Raw genomic sequence first — 16,743 nt, forward strand, 5'->3', positions numbered from 1 at the left:
TAAATAATTCAATACCAAAGGAAGGAAAAATAAGGGGAGGGGGAGGGGGAACAAGCCCTAAAGAGGGAACCAAAATAGGGAACTAAACCCCATACCAAAAGCAAGAAGCCACGAAGCCATGTCTCAAAATAAAACAATCCCTCCAACAGGAAAAGCTCTAAAGGAAAGATAAACAGCTATCCAAGTAGCCTCAAGGCTACTTCCTTTTCTTCTTAAATTTCTTCTTTTCCTGTTTTTTCCCTCGGTAAGATGGTCCATTATACTGGGAGCAACATAATCAACGGTCATGTGACCATTTAAGGAGGAGACTTTCAAATGCACTTCTAGATTCACCTCGTCTAAACTAGTACTGACGTGGTCGGGGGGAGAGATAGGAAAACACTCACCATCATTGACACCCTCCTCAACCACTAAAGACGAGATAGAATTCAAATTTCGAAGTCTATTACTTCTTCTATGAGCTTGGCCAACTTCAAAAGATCCGATGTTGCATCAGTATCTAAAATACTAGAGGGATGGCCAAGAACCCCTTGTGAAGGACCAATAGATAAACCACTTTTGGTTGTAGCACCATTATCTAAGGAAAAGATATTAAAATCTCCATTGTCCATGGGAACAATATTAAATTCACAAGAATCCCGATCTTCAGTACTTCCACTCTAATGGGTAATATTAGACTCAAGCTTGTCTTTAACTCCAGTAATTAAATTCGAAGAAGAGACATCTCCAACACTCCTCCAATTTGCATTATTCGATTCAAAAGTACTGCTAATATGCTTTTACCAACCCATATTTTTGATTCAAAAAAAAAAAAAAAAAAAAAAACGTGAAATATTCTCAAAATTTGAGGTCTATATATTTTTGAAAGAAGAATTGGGGCAGGACTAGGGGTGAATTAGTTGGATCGGGTTGGTCTAGGTCGGGCCTAGGCAAGTTTAGTGGACCTACACCCTTGGACGGTGACTTACGTATTTAAGGAATGAGTCAGTCTCGGTTGGGTTCATTTCGGTTTCATGTTTTAATCAGGCTCTATTAATCAGTTGTAGTTGGACCTTAAAAGGACTTATACATCATTAAAGCTTTAAATGGGTCTCAAACGAGCTTTAATTGTCTTAGATTTTAGAAATTTTAATATATATATTTTTTTCGCAAAGAGGATCAAGATTTTATTAAAAGAAATAGAAAATTACAAAAAAGGAAAACGCATGATTCTTAAATCCCACCTTTGGCATTGCCATCAACAAGGAAAGAATTAGCGACAACAGAAACGATATCTAGGACTAGAAAGGGCATCATAACTAAGTTCTTCCCTTATGTGATTTGGAAAGATTACATTTCTCTCAGAGGTACCATATTTTGCCGCTTCCTTGGCTAAGAAATCAGCAATACAATTTGCCTCACGATAGCGGTCTGAAATTTTCTAGGATAATGAGTTCAAATAAGGATGCAGAGAAATCCAATTCTAAACAAAATACCAAGGAATACAAGAAGCTTGAACAGCAGTCACCACCGAAACGGAGTCAGTTTCTATCCATAAAGATCTCATCTCCAATTCTTTTACCATTTGGATACCTTCAATTAATGCTTGGAATTCAGCAATGTAATTGGCCTGAATGTCAAGAAAAAATCTAAACGACCCCAAAACATCATCATTATTGTCACGAATTATGCCACCAGCCTCTGCCCTTCCTGGATTGCTAATAGAACTTCTGTCCACATTGAGTTTTACCCATTTTATCATAGGCTTACACCAGAAAATTTCTAGAATCACTGGAGCCTTGCTCGGAGCAATACTCAAGTGAAGAAAACAACAACAAATAAGGTCAGTTGGATGCTTAACTTGCCCTTGCAAAGTGATTTTGGCATCAATGAAATCCCGCTTGATCTTTTCAAAAATGCAAAAACAACCATCTTCATATCTGCGGGCATTCCTTTCTTTCCACAGGTTGTCAGCCACAATAATCAATCCCATGGACCAAGGATCTTTCATAGAGACCATCCTAGTCTTCCTTAACCACCATTAAATAAGAAGACTGAAATCTGCAATCTAAGGCCAGGATAGACCAAAACAGTCTAAGAATTTCTTCCAAATGGTCACAACGACCCTGCAACCCAAAAATAAGTGATCAAAGGTCTTTGCATTCTCCTCACAAGATAGCATTTTGACACTAAGTAAACACCCTTTGCAGAAATAATATCATCAGTAGGAATTTTTTTTATGCATAAGACGCCATCCAAAAGTTGATTGTCTTGGCAGCAAGTATTTCCCCCAAACCATAGAGCTCTAGGGGACCTTTGGATTGCACTTCCTGATTTCATTCTAAGCTGAAAAAGAGGAGAAAGACCCCGAGGGAGAATAGCTCCACACACATTTATCCTTCATGTTGACATCAGGCAAGGGAATAGCCCGAGCTGCATCAAAGTAGTTTTGAAGAAGAGAAGATCGAACAGCCGGAATTTCCCATTGGAAATCATTGATTAAATCCGCCACATTCATATAAGAATTCTAAACAATGTCAGCATCAAGATTACAAATCTCTGCAATTGACTTATCACCAAGCCAATTATCATTCCAGAGTCTTATGTCTCTCCCATTTCCAATAATCCATTACTCCCTACTTGAAATAAAATTCCACACTTTTCTTAGGACAGGCCAAATAGAGGAGGATTTATATGATTCCCTGAGGTTTCCATTGCTAAGAAATCTAGCTTTAAATAGTTTACTCATCCATGAGTCACCATGTTTAATGCTCCACACTTATTTGCAGAGGAGGGATTTGTTTATGTCTCGAAGTCTATGAATCCCTAAGCCTCCTTCCTCCCTAGGCTTACAAACCTGATCCCATTTAATTGTCACTACTTTTGTGCTATCCACATCTCCAGTCCAAATGAAGTTCATCATCCATTTCTCCAACAAAGAAATGAGAGAACAAGGCCACCAGTAAACAGCTAAATTATGAACAGGCATTCCCAATACAACAGATCACACCAGATGCACTTTTCCTACTATCGAAAGAAGCTTTCCCTTCAAACCAGACATACGCTCCTTTACCTTGTCCATAACAGATAATAGGAATTGCTCTTCCTTTGAATATTTCTACCCTAAGGTACCTTATAGGGAAATTGCAGATAGAAATACCCATGACTTCAGAGATCCTTTGCTGTCTAGAAAATTCCTGATATTTCCTGAAGAAATCTTTAAGATTCCTAACATACTTTATAGATGCATTCAGGAATATAAAGATATCATCAGCAAATAATAAGTGAACTTTAATATATTTATGAAATCATCAACAATTTAGAAACAAATTTACAATAAATTACATTCGTTATATTTTACAATTTGCTTAGATTCAACGGTTCTTGTAAGCATTAGGTTGTCCTCATAATGATTATCTTCAAGCCTTTTTTTTACGGCACCTTTTATCTCCTAGAATGCTTTTGCAATGGTCTTGCACTATTTTCAATGCAAGAATCCCCAAAGCCTCCTCAAAGAGGGGCAAAAGGAGGAAAAGAAGCCCAAAGGGGCATAAAATGAAGTATAATATTAAAAAGATCCTTCAAAAAGGAAGACAACCAAAATCATGGCTTAAGATGTCTATGACCCATTTGACAATAGAGTGGGTAATAACATTGGCAGACTTGTTAAGAACTTAAGATAATGAAAGCTGCAAAAGGAGAACCTAGACTTTAAAAGAAGGATATCTGATACCAAGGGTAGCAATCTCTAAGAGGGTAATCAAGAGGAAAATGAGAGACATCTAATCAAAACTTGGTAATCTGAAAAAAAAAAAAATGAGATTTGTTCTAGACCGACCCTATTAGCAGAGGAGATGACTAATCTATTAGCCAACGCTTCTCCCACAATATTTTGCATCATAACAAAATGGTTTGTGGCAATCAACTGAAGATCTCCTACTTGATTCAATATTATATAGTTCTATCCACATATCTTTTTAGTGGGTATAAATTGTTTTATCAGTGAAAATTTAAAAGGTTCCATCAGGGGGGAGGGAAACTCACCACGCTACTGAGATGGCACTTGGTAAGTGGAGATGCCAGAAATCAAGGAGAGTGCCTCATTCACATTCCGGGCAACCACATTTTCCACTCTCTAAAAGGATGAATAGAGGTTATGAAAACTCTTGATGAACTCTTTAGCTTCCAAATCTCCTAAACAATGATGACATGTGAGGTTAGGATCTCTTGTTCTTCCTTCTTACCCACTCCTGGAATACTGCCCCAAGAAAAGTTTCAAACATAGAACGGAAGCCTTTGGTTTGCAGCTGATTTAATAGATTCAAGAGATGCAAACTAATCTTGTTACGCCAAGGGACAATAGAGGAGAGCATACTCCACTTCCTAAGTAACACTCGAATAGCACCTAAGCAAGCCTTAAAAAAGAAAAGAAAAAAAGAGGTGATGTTTGAGATTTTACATGGATGTGAAGATTTTATTTGAATAATTTAGATTTAAATTAAATTTGATGTCGGTGATTTGAACGTGTGAATTTTGAATTTATTTGATTATTTAAATACTTAAGAATTGATTTTGATTGTTTGTAGACCTCTAAATATATTGTTAGTTTGGATCTAGCAATGTGGTTTGTGCAGGGACCTTGATCAGAAATCTAGATGGCCAAGGGAATTCTTTTTGAATCTTATGATTTGGCATTCTAGTGGTATTGTAAAAATTATTCTAAATGATAAACATTTTATTTCAGAAGAAAGTAGGCAAGGGTAATTTTTGGCATGCCCCTAGTCTTTTTAATTCCTTCAATCTAAATTGGATCACTCCTCCGTACTAGTGGATCAACAAAGCCTTCATTGAATATGGTCATACCATCTCAAACAAATTTCTCGGAACTTAGCATGTTTCGGGTCATTCCTTACTTTATCATTTAAGTAAAATAAATAAATAAATAAAACATTTGACTCCAACAATTATTCTAGTGCATAGCTGGTGCATAGGGTAAACATGCATTGGCAAATGTGGTTTAGCATGTGCAAGTAGGGGCTTAGCCAAGAAAAGATCAGTTTTTGACTCACTGAAGTCAATCCTAGATTCACCGGGGGTTACTTCCCAATTGAACCCTTGTAGAAGCCAAGCCAATAGCATAACAGTCATGGTAGAGCCCAGCTTGGCCCCCATGCACCCACGCCTCCCAGTGCTAAATGAGATGAACCTGTAGCTCTGGCTCCGCCAGGTCAACCTCAAGTGAGGGTTCCTTCAAATGGTGCTCAGGGTTGAACTCTAGTGGTTCATCCCAAACTTTAAGGTTTCGTCCCAGCCAACCAATTTGGCTCAATAGCACATGACTACCCTTAGCCAACTGAACATATTTAGATTTGTGTTTTTTTTTCGTCTTGTTCGGAGACACCTAAACTGTTTAGGTGACTCAGATCTCTTGCTAAGTCTCCTACATGACTATTTAGCCTCATTCTATTGAATGGATTTTGGAAGTTTCTATTTCTGAACTCATGTACTCTCTTGCGTCTTTCTCACTAAATCATTTTTATCAAAAATATCATTTTTTTTAAAATTTTTTTTTATTCTTCTTATATTTTTTTTATTATTTTATTTTAACCAGACACAATAATTTTTTATAACGATCTCGGCGATAATACTAAAAATTGGATCGAATCAGTATCATTCTTAATCGATCACTGATTTTGACCATTTTGATCCCAATACATGGGTACAGTCCAAGGGTAATGACATAATAAAATTGATATTTATTAAAATAATAAGAATAAATATGTTCAATATGATCTCATCCAAATCTATCTGAAATATATCGATCTTGACCAATCCCAAAACCAGTCCTGAGTTCTATAACCTTCGTCTCGGATGACCTGCTACTGATTGAATAGTATTAAAAATTAAAATAATAAAATATTAGTTTAAATCGATAATAGATTAGTATTGTCCCAAGGTGATAATGACATGAATTGCTTGATTCACACTATATGATACCTATGCATGGCCATCTACCGACTTCATTTTTTTTTAATTTTTTTCTTTTAAGGATAGCCTTCCCTAAAAGGCAGCATGCCCTGCGTGGAACCATTACAACAAATAAATAAATAAATAAATAAATAAATAAATAAATAAATCAGTATCATCCCCACCTACCGATATCGATATAAATCACCCACTATGGGGGACATGATAGGTTCCATGATGCTACAAATACTATGGCACTATCATTGTGATATGGCTATCATCACAACACTATGATGCTACGGTGCAATGACGATATGGTAATCATCATATTGCTATGAAGATCACCATCACCATAGCATAGTTGATTGTCTAAATTATGTGTTGGATCGCTTGAATCAGCATCAGATCGGTATCGGTATCTGATCAATATCAGATTGGGTTGATGTTGTATCATTATTGGATTGGTCTCAGATTAATATCTTGGTATTAGATCAGATCGGTATCAGTATCCATATTGAAATCGGTATATGCCAATACCATATCCAGAATTGGTCTATAGACTATACCAATACAAATTTTAAACAAAGAAGTGGGAGTCGAGGAGGTTCCAATGTGATATCGATCCCGCTAATTCTCTCTCCAATCCGTATCAGTATACGCAAAAAAAAAAAATTCGTATCAGTCTCCAATATTGGACTGGAATCAATTGTAATCATATCGAATTGGTCGATACCAAGCTATACTTAAAAGTTAAAAATCATCCTTTTTTTTTTTTTTTTTTTTTTTTTTTTTTTTAATTTAGAAGATAAGAATGGAGGAAGAGGAATAAACAAATGAAGATATGAGAGAAAGAGATTGAGATTTTTAATTTTTTTTTTTAAACTTTTTGGTGAGAGAGAGAGGGAGTTTTTTTTTTCAATCGTTCATGACAGAAAAAATATGCTGCAAGGAAAAAGACTGAAGATTGGAGAAATAGAGCATGAATGGTAACTACGTAGCAGTAACTAGCTCTTAGTATGTTAGATGGTTACCCTTTTATTTATCTTTTCTTCATTTCTTTCTTATCCTCTTTCTTATTTTCTCTAACAAATATCTCTTGGCCTTTTTTTTAAACTAAAAAATTTTTCCTGCTTTCTCTTCTACCCTATTATTCATCTTTATCTTATTTCCTCCCTCTGCTCGCATGCTTGCATATTTCTCTCCCATCTTCATATCACCTTAGCATTGTAGTGCCACAATGCCATATATAGTGCCGTAGCACCATAATGATATGATGATCGCCATATCGGGTGATTCGTATTAGTATCAGTTGGTGAGCTAAGATTCTCTACCAATTGAAGCTCCATGGAATGAAGAAGGGGATTCAGACAGAAAGAGGCTGAGTGTGAAGAAATGGGTTTGACTGACAAGTATGGAAAAAGGGGGTTTAGTCCATAAAGGGTATAATGGGTATTTTACATGTATGAGGGTAGTTTAGGTATTATGAAAAAAACTTGGTTGACTTAACAGCCATTGATGTCTGAGTGCAGTTTCACAGTCACAGGGGATGGTCCAGGAGGTGGCTTCCCGCCGGATAGGGGAAGGCAACTCCGGTTAATAGACTTTTGGAAGGCTCATCCTCCAATGGAGAAGGCGGTGTTGGATGGAGGAAAGGAGTCTTCTGCTGCTGCAAATAAATCCTTCGCCTCCATTGTTGGTTCTGATACCGAAGCTTCTGCAAAAGTGACCGTCTCAACTGATCAAATACCACACAAATCTTATGCGAATGTGGTAGGCTCAAACACACCGATGGTGGATGAACTGCCCGACCCTGTTCATGCAGGGAATTCGACCAAGGTGATCATTCCCCAGGAGGCTTACGAGGATAGATTACTAAAATATCGATTTGCCCTGATTGGCAGAATCAATTTTCGTTTTCTTTCCCTGGATGATGTTCGCAGAGAAGCCCGTGACTCTTGGAAACTGAAAGGTAAAGTGAAGATGATACCCATGGGTAAAGGCTTCACGATCTTCCAATTTGAGTCTGAGCATGACATGGCCCAGATGTGGAAGCGAAGCCCTGTGAAGATTGGAGGTCAACTCGTTCGGTTTCAAAGATGGCGTCCAGATTTTAGCATCCATGAAAAATTGATCAATAAGGTCCTGGTTTGGGTGCGATTTCCAGATCTTCCTCTGGAATATTGGCATGAAAAGGTATTATTGACAATGGCCAAGGCAGTAGGGAGGCCAGTTGGTCTCGATCAACGCACCAAGAGCGTTATATACGGAAATTATGCTCGTGTTCTAGTGGAGATGGAAGTGGGGGTCCCAAGGCTGGAGGAAATCCAAGTGGAACGCAAACAGCCTGGGACTCAAATTTTGTTCTGGTTCAAGCAGCAGTTGATATACGAGGATTCATTGGGCAAATGCGGTTTCTGCAAAAAACTGGGGCACCAAGTTCACGCCTGCCGAGAAAAGAAGGCCTATGACGAGCGGCAGAATGCTCGAGCCAATGCAGAGATACCAGGGGCAGTGTACGAAGAAGACAGAGTCAACTCGGGAACGAGTAACTCACCGGTTTGCATCAACACTTCTTTGGAAAGAAGGGATCACGATCTTGTGATTTCAAATTCAAAACGTGTGAACACTGATGGAGTTCTGGTGGGAGCTTGTTTTCCCCTTAATTCTCTGCCTCAGTTACCAAATGTGGAAGAAGGTGAGATTTTAATTGATTTGATTTCTCCATCTCACAATTCAATTATTCCTATTTTGGAAAATCTGGAAACGGCAAAGGAGGGGGAGATTTTGAATAAGGAAGCTCATGATAGTGAGGAAATACAGTCTGAATCTTCTGATTCAGATAAGGAGGCGTTATTTTCTGATGATGAGGTGGGCCGGTCTGATGAGGAGTCTTCCTCTGAATCTGGGCAGGAATCAAACCGGGATATGGTTAAGGAAGGAGAACCGAACCAGTTGGGTTCAGTTTTAATCACTGGACCGTTGGAGATTCAGCAGCAGGTGAGCAAGGCTATTGCATCCTCCTCTCAGGGTGGGGTGAGGTCTTCTGCTCGTCACAAAAGGACAGGGGTGTCCCTAGGTAGTTCTCGAGGAGGTCTGACCGGCAGGGGGGGTCGTACAGTGATGAATAGGGAGTATACTGCCCCATTGCAGCTCCCTTTGAGCAGGAAGGAGATTGCTCGGATGGGAGTTCAAGTGGTCGACAAGGCAGCAGAGATGATTGAGAAAGGAATTGACGCAGGGGAGAAAAAGAAAAAGAAAAAGAAAGGTGGTGGTCAGACCTTGAGGTCGGACAAGTCTGATGGAACATCTTTTTAATTATGCGGATTTTCTATTGGAATATCCGAGGTGTTCGAAAGGCAGCGGCTTCTAGAGCGTTGCATATTTTTCTTCGTGATCACTCCCCTGATGTGGTGTGTATTGCAGAGCCCATGGTGGATTCTTTTTCTTTCCCTGCTCGTTTTTTTTAATCGACTGGGATTCATGTCTGAATTTATCCATAACTCCCGTCTTGATAAAGTGCCAAACCTCTGGGTAGTCTGGAAAAATTCTCTTGCGAGGCCTGTGGTGGTTCAGTCCTCAGAGCAGATGATTTCAGTTTCTATGCAATGGAATGGTCAGCAGGTTGTGGTTTCTGTGATTCATGCTTCGTGTTTCAGGGCAGAGCGTAGGAATCTTTGGGTGGAGATGGGCATTGTGGCTGCCCTGTCCTGTCCATGGGTTGTTTTGGGGGACTTTAATGCCACATTATATTCCCATGAGAAGAGGGGTCCTGGTAGATTCAATGTGGGTGCCGCGGCAGAGTTCCAGGCCATGGTGGATGCTTGTGATTTGATTAGCTCTCCTTCCCAAGGATCCAATTTTACCTGGACAAACAATAGATGTAGAGGACATGTGGCGGCAAGGCTTGACAGAAGTTTTTTCAATGCTCAATGGTTGGACGTTTTTGGTGATTGTGGTCAGAAGGTGCTCCATAGATCAATTTCAGATCATGCTCCAATCCTTTTTTCCTCAGCAGCGATTCCTAAGCCTCGAAATGCCCCGTTCAGACTTCATCGTTTTTGGATGGAAGAGGAATCCTTTGTGGACCTGGTGAGGGATGTGTGGTCTAGGGAGGTTAGGGGTGGTCCCATTGGCAGGCTGGCATATAAATTAAGGGTGGTGAAGAGTGCTCTAAAAGGGTGGGCAAGACAGACTTTCCCTAACTTGGATGTAGCTCTTAAAGATGCTACTGCAGAAGTGGAGGAAGTCCAGCGAACTATTGACCAGATAGGGATGTCTGATGAGTTATACTCCAGAGAAGCAGAGGCGAAAACTAAGCTCTTGAAAGCAGTGGAGATGCACGAAAAACTTTGGGCTGAAAAAGCTCGCTGCAATTGGGCGAAACTTGGAGACCGTAACTCAAAATTTTTTCATCTATCGGTTAAGGTGCGACGTATAAAAAACAGCATTCGTGCTTTGAAAAAACAAGATGGTACAGTGGTCTCTGAGCCGCTGCAGATGGCAGAATATGTGTCACTTTTTTTTGAAAATTTTCATAAAGCGGACCATTGCATAGATCATATGGAGCTGTTGCAGGTGATTCCTAATGAGGTGAATAGGGAGGACTCTTCCATATTAGAAGCTATTCCTGCCAGAGAAGAGATTAAGAAGGTGGTATGGGGGTTGGATCCAGATAGCTCTCCTGGTCCTGATGGGTTCCCAGGTGCTTTCTTTATACAGTGTTGGGAGATAGTGGGTGACGATTTTTGTGGGGCTGTGATTGCTTTCTTCCGTGGTGGGAAGCTTCCGAATGGGGTAAATAACAGTTTTGTGACGCTAATTCCAAAGGTGGAGGGAGCGGTCTCTCTGGATAAATTTCGCCCCATCTGCATGGCAAACTTTTTCTGTAAAGTCCTATCAAAGATCATGGCTGAGAGGTTATCTTGCCTTCTTCCTCGATTGGTGTCAGATGAGCAAGGGGCGTTCCAGAAAGGTAAGATTATTTCATCTAATATTGGATTAGCCTCTGAGCTTGCTAATTTATTACATACATCTGTCAGAGGGGGTGGCATGGGTATTAAGATTGACGTGCAGAAAGCCTATGACACATTGTCATGGGATTTTCTTTTTGCGGTCTTGAAAAAATTTGGCTTTTCGGATGTGTTGGTTAGCTTGGATTCATGAAATTTTGGTTTCTTCTAGAATTTCAGTTTTATTGAATGGTGGTCCGGTGGGTTTCTTTGGAGTTGAGAAAGGTTTGCGACAAGGGGATCCGCTATCTCCTATGCTTTTTATTTTGGCAGAAGAAGTGTTGTGCAGGGGTCTAAATGGTCTATTAAAGGAAGGAAAACTGAAGGCGCTCCCTGGTCCTAGAGGTGCTACTGTCCCCAGTCATCTGCTTTTCGCGGATGATATTTTTATCTTCATGAACGCAGGAGCAAAACATGTTAGATGTCTGAGAGAATTCCTGATTAATTACCAAGAATTTTCTGGCCAAAAAATAAGCTTGGAGAAGAGTAAGGTTTTTTTTGGCAAAGTCGCCCCTCACAGGAAGAGGTATATTTCTGATCTGCTGGGTATCCCAATTTGCTCTCTTCCGACGAGGTACCTTGGGGTTGAGATCTTCAAGGGCGCTGTCAAGAAGGATAGGATGCTTCCTCTTATGGATAAAATTAAATCTCGTTTACAGGGATGGCAAGGCAAACTCCTTTCAATGGCTGGTCGTGCAGAGCTCATTCGGTCTGTGATCTTAGGTATGCCTATTCATAATTTTTCCATTTATTGGTGGCCTGAATCGGTGATTAAAACGGTGGAACGCTGGATTAGGAATTTCCTATGGTCTGGGGATATTTCCACAGTGAAGAAAATCACTGTGAAATGGGAAGAGATATGCCGACCTAAGGAGGAAGGGGGTTTAGGTATCAGGCGATTGAGGGATGTCAACTGTGCAGTGATTAGCAAACTTGTGTGGCAAATGAAGCATGAAGGATCTGCTTTTAGTTCCTTTTTGCGGGCTAGATTTGTGAATGAAGGTGGAGACCTCAAGAAGGGTTATAGAGCATCTTCGGTGTTTAAAGGAATTGCAAAGATGTGGAACTTTGTATCTCTATCTGAGCGTTGGATGGTGGGTACCGGTGAGGACATTTTCTTTTGGAAGGATCGATGGATAGGTCCTTTGTCTATTGCTGAGCTCTCCCCCCTCCCTTTGTCTCATTTTTCCTATAGCAATTGCAGAGTGGTAGATTTTATTGAAGATGGTAAGTGGTGTTTTCCCCCTATTCAGTCTGAATTTTTAAAAGATATATTCAAAGCTATAGGGAATATATCTTTGCCACAGGGTCAGAAAGACCGATGCTGCTGGTCTCTATCCTCCTTAGGAGCTTTCTCCACTAAATCGGCCTGGGAAGCATTGAGAAAGGTTTCTCCTAAAGTGGGCTGGGAAAAAATGGTGTGGAGCTCGGTTTTGATCCCCCGCCAATCAGTTTTTGGCTGGAGACTTATACATGGAAAGCTTCCTTGTGATGACAAGGTAAAAAGAAAAGGAGTGCTGCTCCCTTCTAGGTGTGAGGTGTGCAATAAGGCTGAGGAGTCTATAAATCACTTGTTCGTGAAATGTGATGGAGCTGTCTACATTTGGAGGGCGTTTGCTGAAGTCTTTGGTTTTCATTGGTCCTATCAGGGGGATGATTTTTTAGCGCATGCTTCATGGTGGACTCAAAAATCCAAATCCATTGGACTGTCTCAATTGTGGATGGCTGGTTTGATTCTTGTTCCATACTTTATTTGGATGGAAAGGAATTCGAGAAGATTTAGGGGTCTCCATCGATCTTATGATCAAGTCTTTCATACAATAATAGAGGAGATTAGAAGACGTGGCCCAGGAAAAAATGACAGAATAAAATCTCGACTGGATTCTGAGAGATGCTTGAAGCTTAATATAGAGGTACCAAGAAGGAAGACTAAAGGGGTCCAAGAAATTTTCTGGCTGCCGCCGATGGATGGATGGTGGAAGCTTAATTGTGATGGCTCGTCCTTGGGTAATCCAGGGAATGCTGGAGCAGGTGGCATTATAAGGAACAGCAAGTGCCAGATTGTAGCGATTTATAGCTCCTATTTAGGAATAGCTTCAAATTTCCATGCTGAATTTCAAGCTTTAATTGAAGGAATTGAGAGAGCTAGAGAGCTGAATTGTGCATCTCTGTGGATTGAATGTGATTCGGGCGCTGTGGTGCTCATGTTTCAAAGGGGCTGGATCCCGTGGTTTGTTTGGCAAAGGTGGTCTTCCCTTATTTCTTATCTCAGTGGTATAAGATGGAAAATCACTCATTGTTATCGCGAGGCAAACCCTATTGCGGATTTCCTGGCGCAGATGGCTGCTAAGAAGGAAGCATCTACATCAGTGGTGGAATGGCCTCCTGAGGTGCTTGAATTCATGGCTGAGGATGCGATGGGCATATCGCGATTCAGATTTTATTAGTTTTTTTTCCTTTTTCTGGTTTTTTTTTTTTGGCCTAGCACCTATCCTTCCGCTGATGGCAATGCCGTAGGTGGGGGTGGGTTCTAGGTGGGGTGATTTCTGGTTATTTGTTTTTCTCTGGATCCTCTTTTTTTGGATCTTCTTTGTACAGTGTTTTCTTTTTTCCCTTTTCTCTTAATATACATGACCCTTTAGCAAAAAAAAGAAATTCATCAATTACAGCTAGGTTTCTACTCATGGAAATCCATCAAATCCGGCCAGGTTTTTACTCATCTAAAGTTAAGTTATAGTGAAGAAGAAGAAGGTTGGTTTTTCTTTTCTGCGATGGGTTGGTTTCCACCCCAATTTTTAATTTAATTTTAGTTCTTTTATTATTATTGCTTTTTAATTGATAGAGAACAAAGAAAAGAGGAAAACTAAACATTAAAAAAAAAAAAAAAAAAAAAAAAAAAAAAGAATTACATCTATCTAATCACTTAGCACCTTGTTCAACTTCCTAAATATAGAAACATCCAAAAGTAATTTAAAAGATCACCAACGGCCACTGCACACTATCAGTCTTTGGCATGCCAAAGACACACCATGCTAGTAGAGTTAGTCACCATTTGCAACACCTTATACTTATTTTGTATTGCCACCAAGGTCGCTTGAACAAGGGCCCTGATTTTCATTTTAATCTTGTCCCACTTGCAACATTTTATAATTATTTTGTATTGCCAATAATGTCCCTTGAGCAAGTGCCACAGACATAGGGGAGAAAAATGACCACGATGCCCCTCATGGGGTGCACACCTATGTGTCTAGGCATAGGGCCACTTCCCAACAGAAAACACTTACCCCATGTTTAATTTCATGTGTATTCTCTTCATCTTTGGTATTTTTTTCTTTTTCTTTCAAAGCTCTATTGGATCGGTCCACCTCGCATGCAAAACACGTTAACTATTTCTTCCCTTTATTTCTTTCTGATTAAGTTGTAACAATTTTTCATTTATAAAGAATGAACAGAAGGAAAGCATGCAAAGAACAAGAGTTTGGCTACTGCAATCAAATTTAAGCTTCCAACTCCGCATATATATTTTTTCTCTTTCTGTCCCCCTTTTTTCTTCTCTATTTCTCTAGTGATTTTTAACCTCCCTCTTCTCTCTCACCAACGTGGTCATTGTTTTCTTTCCTTAAAATTCAGTGAGAAAAGAAGAGAGGGGAAAGGTGAAGAGAGAGAGAGAGAGAGAGAGGGTTGAGTGTCGTTTTTTTAGTTATTTTCTCTTTTTTCTTTCCTTCCAAACTTTCCTTTTGGAGATTCAAGGATGATTTCTTCTTCTTCCTCCTTCGTCCGTTCTTATATTTCTTCCTTTCTCCATAAATTAACTTGATCTCGAGTGGTGTATCTATTTTAACATCGTTAGCTTTCTTTTTTTCTGCTTTCTCTCTCAGTTCTTCCCAGAGTTTTCAACCTCTTATGCATGATTGTAGATACTTCATTTTGTCACCGTCCGACGATGATGACCTTTGGAGACTGCACTCTCAATCCCCCACCCATACATTTAATCCCTTACTCCCTACCGCGTGCCCTCATTGATCCATTTGGCTAGCCACATTGCCGATACTCATAAACTTGAATGTGGGTCCACAGCCCGCTTTGCGGATTGGCACTACATCTTGTGATCCATAGTGTGTGAAGGGGAATGGTCCCATACTTTGGTAGAACTTTCTCACCCTCTCTTATGCGATTTACCACGTGATATACTTTGGCAGAATTTTCTTTTTAGGAATTTTGGATTGTTATCGTCTTCTTATTGGGAATATCGGTTTTGGTCTGATTTTTTAAGTTAGGTTAGGTTTGATGTCTTATTGATTTTCATGCATTTTGATTTGGTTTCGTTCTCATAAAGCCCAATCTGAAACATGATCCAATAAGCTCATGTTGATTTTGATTCGGATCAATTTCTTCCGTTCAAGCTAGATTTTAACATCCCTATCGTAATAAAAAAAAAAAAAATTGGTTCAGTATTGGTTTTAGAAATGAACTATGGTTCGTTTTTTAATGTAAACAAATATTGTCGATTTAAATCAAATTGAATCCAATGATGTGTACCCTATATAAATTGATCTTGAATCGAACTTGAATAATATTAAAATCTACAATTACGTATCTTTGTTGAGTTGTATAAAATTGGCCATTAATTATGGGTTTCTTTGTTGAACCATGTTAAAAAAGGGTTGAAATGTATCAGATTTAATATTGTGTCTTCATGAAGTTGTAATTTTCTTACCAACTTTATTTGTTTCATCAAGCTATTCAACATGAATCAAATCATGGAAACCAAAGATGTATCAAATGAAACCAAAACCAATTTCAGATCAAATTCAAATTGAGATTATGAAAATTATTCGATGTTGACATATACATATTATATCCAAAATCAAACCAAAATTGAACAAAAAAAGGGAACTGAACCGATTGACACCCATACTTAAGATGTGTGGCTCGTTCTTCTTGCCCACGTGTTCGGTCCAAAATTTCTGATTGACTCGGCAAGGTTTCTCTTCCACGACTCCATCTTCCCTCCATATCCATCATTTCATTATTCACTCGTTGTGGTTGCATGGATCATGTAACATATTCCCACCTCTGTAGAATTTTCTTTGTACACTCATTAGCTTTCAACTCTCTCTTTGACAAACCTCTTCCTTCTGTGAATACAAAACTTTGGCTCTTTTAACTCTCTTTATCTCTCTCTCTGATGCATCCCATCGTCACTTGGCTCTGAAAAGGAAAATCAACTATCAAAATTAACACACACACAGAGAGAGAGAGAGTGTTACCGCTCATATTTTTCTATAATATATCCTTTCGAATGATCTTTTAGTGGAAAAAAACAGGGTGAATAACCTCCAGTATGAGATTTTCCTGAAATGCCATGAACAGTGATCATCTTTCCGGACTTTCTCTGTGAAAATCCACATTAGAAATGGATAGCAAACTAGAGTTTGGAGATCTAAACGACAGAAGAAAAAAATAGTGCCTCATTGTTCCAGGGAGAAAGAAGTGAACCTTGTCCTTCCACACTGCAAGAATGGTTCCAGATATTGGCTATATATAGGCAACATCAAAATCTTCCATTTCTTAACTCCGAGTACATGTATCTAAGCTTAGGATTGGGTTCCAGCCAGGTTTCTAATCATGGAAATCCGTTATATCCTAGTGGCTGGAAATCTATCAAAACCAGTGAGGTTTCTTCCAATGGAATCCATCAAATACCATGGGCTGGAAATGCATCAGTTCCCGTAATCAAATCCTTTTTCTTTTTGTTATTATTACATCTTAAGGAACTGCCCAAGGG

General features: G+C 39.3%; 1 long non-coding RNA gene across 1 annotated transcript; it reads right to left on the reverse strand.

Moving 5' to 3' along the window:
• Window positions 1-15,753: 15,753 nt before the first annotated feature.
• LOC122057124 lies at window positions 15,754-16,514 on the reverse strand. Its single transcript, XR_006133460.1, has 2 exons — window positions 16,293-16,514; window positions 15,754-16,166 (listed from the first exon to the last, which is right to left on the reverse strand). It is a non-coding gene; the product is annotated as an uncharacterized LOC122057124 (long non-coding RNA).
• Window positions 16,515-16,743: the final 229 nt, after the last annotated feature.

This window comes from Macadamia integrifolia, chromosome 12, assembly GCF_013358625.1.
Source record: "Macadamia integrifolia cultivar HAES 741 chromosome 12, SCU_Mint_v3, whole genome shotgun sequence".
Taxonomy (NCBI): domain Eukaryota; kingdom Viridiplantae; phylum Streptophyta; class Magnoliopsida; order Proteales; family Proteaceae; genus Macadamia; species Macadamia integrifolia.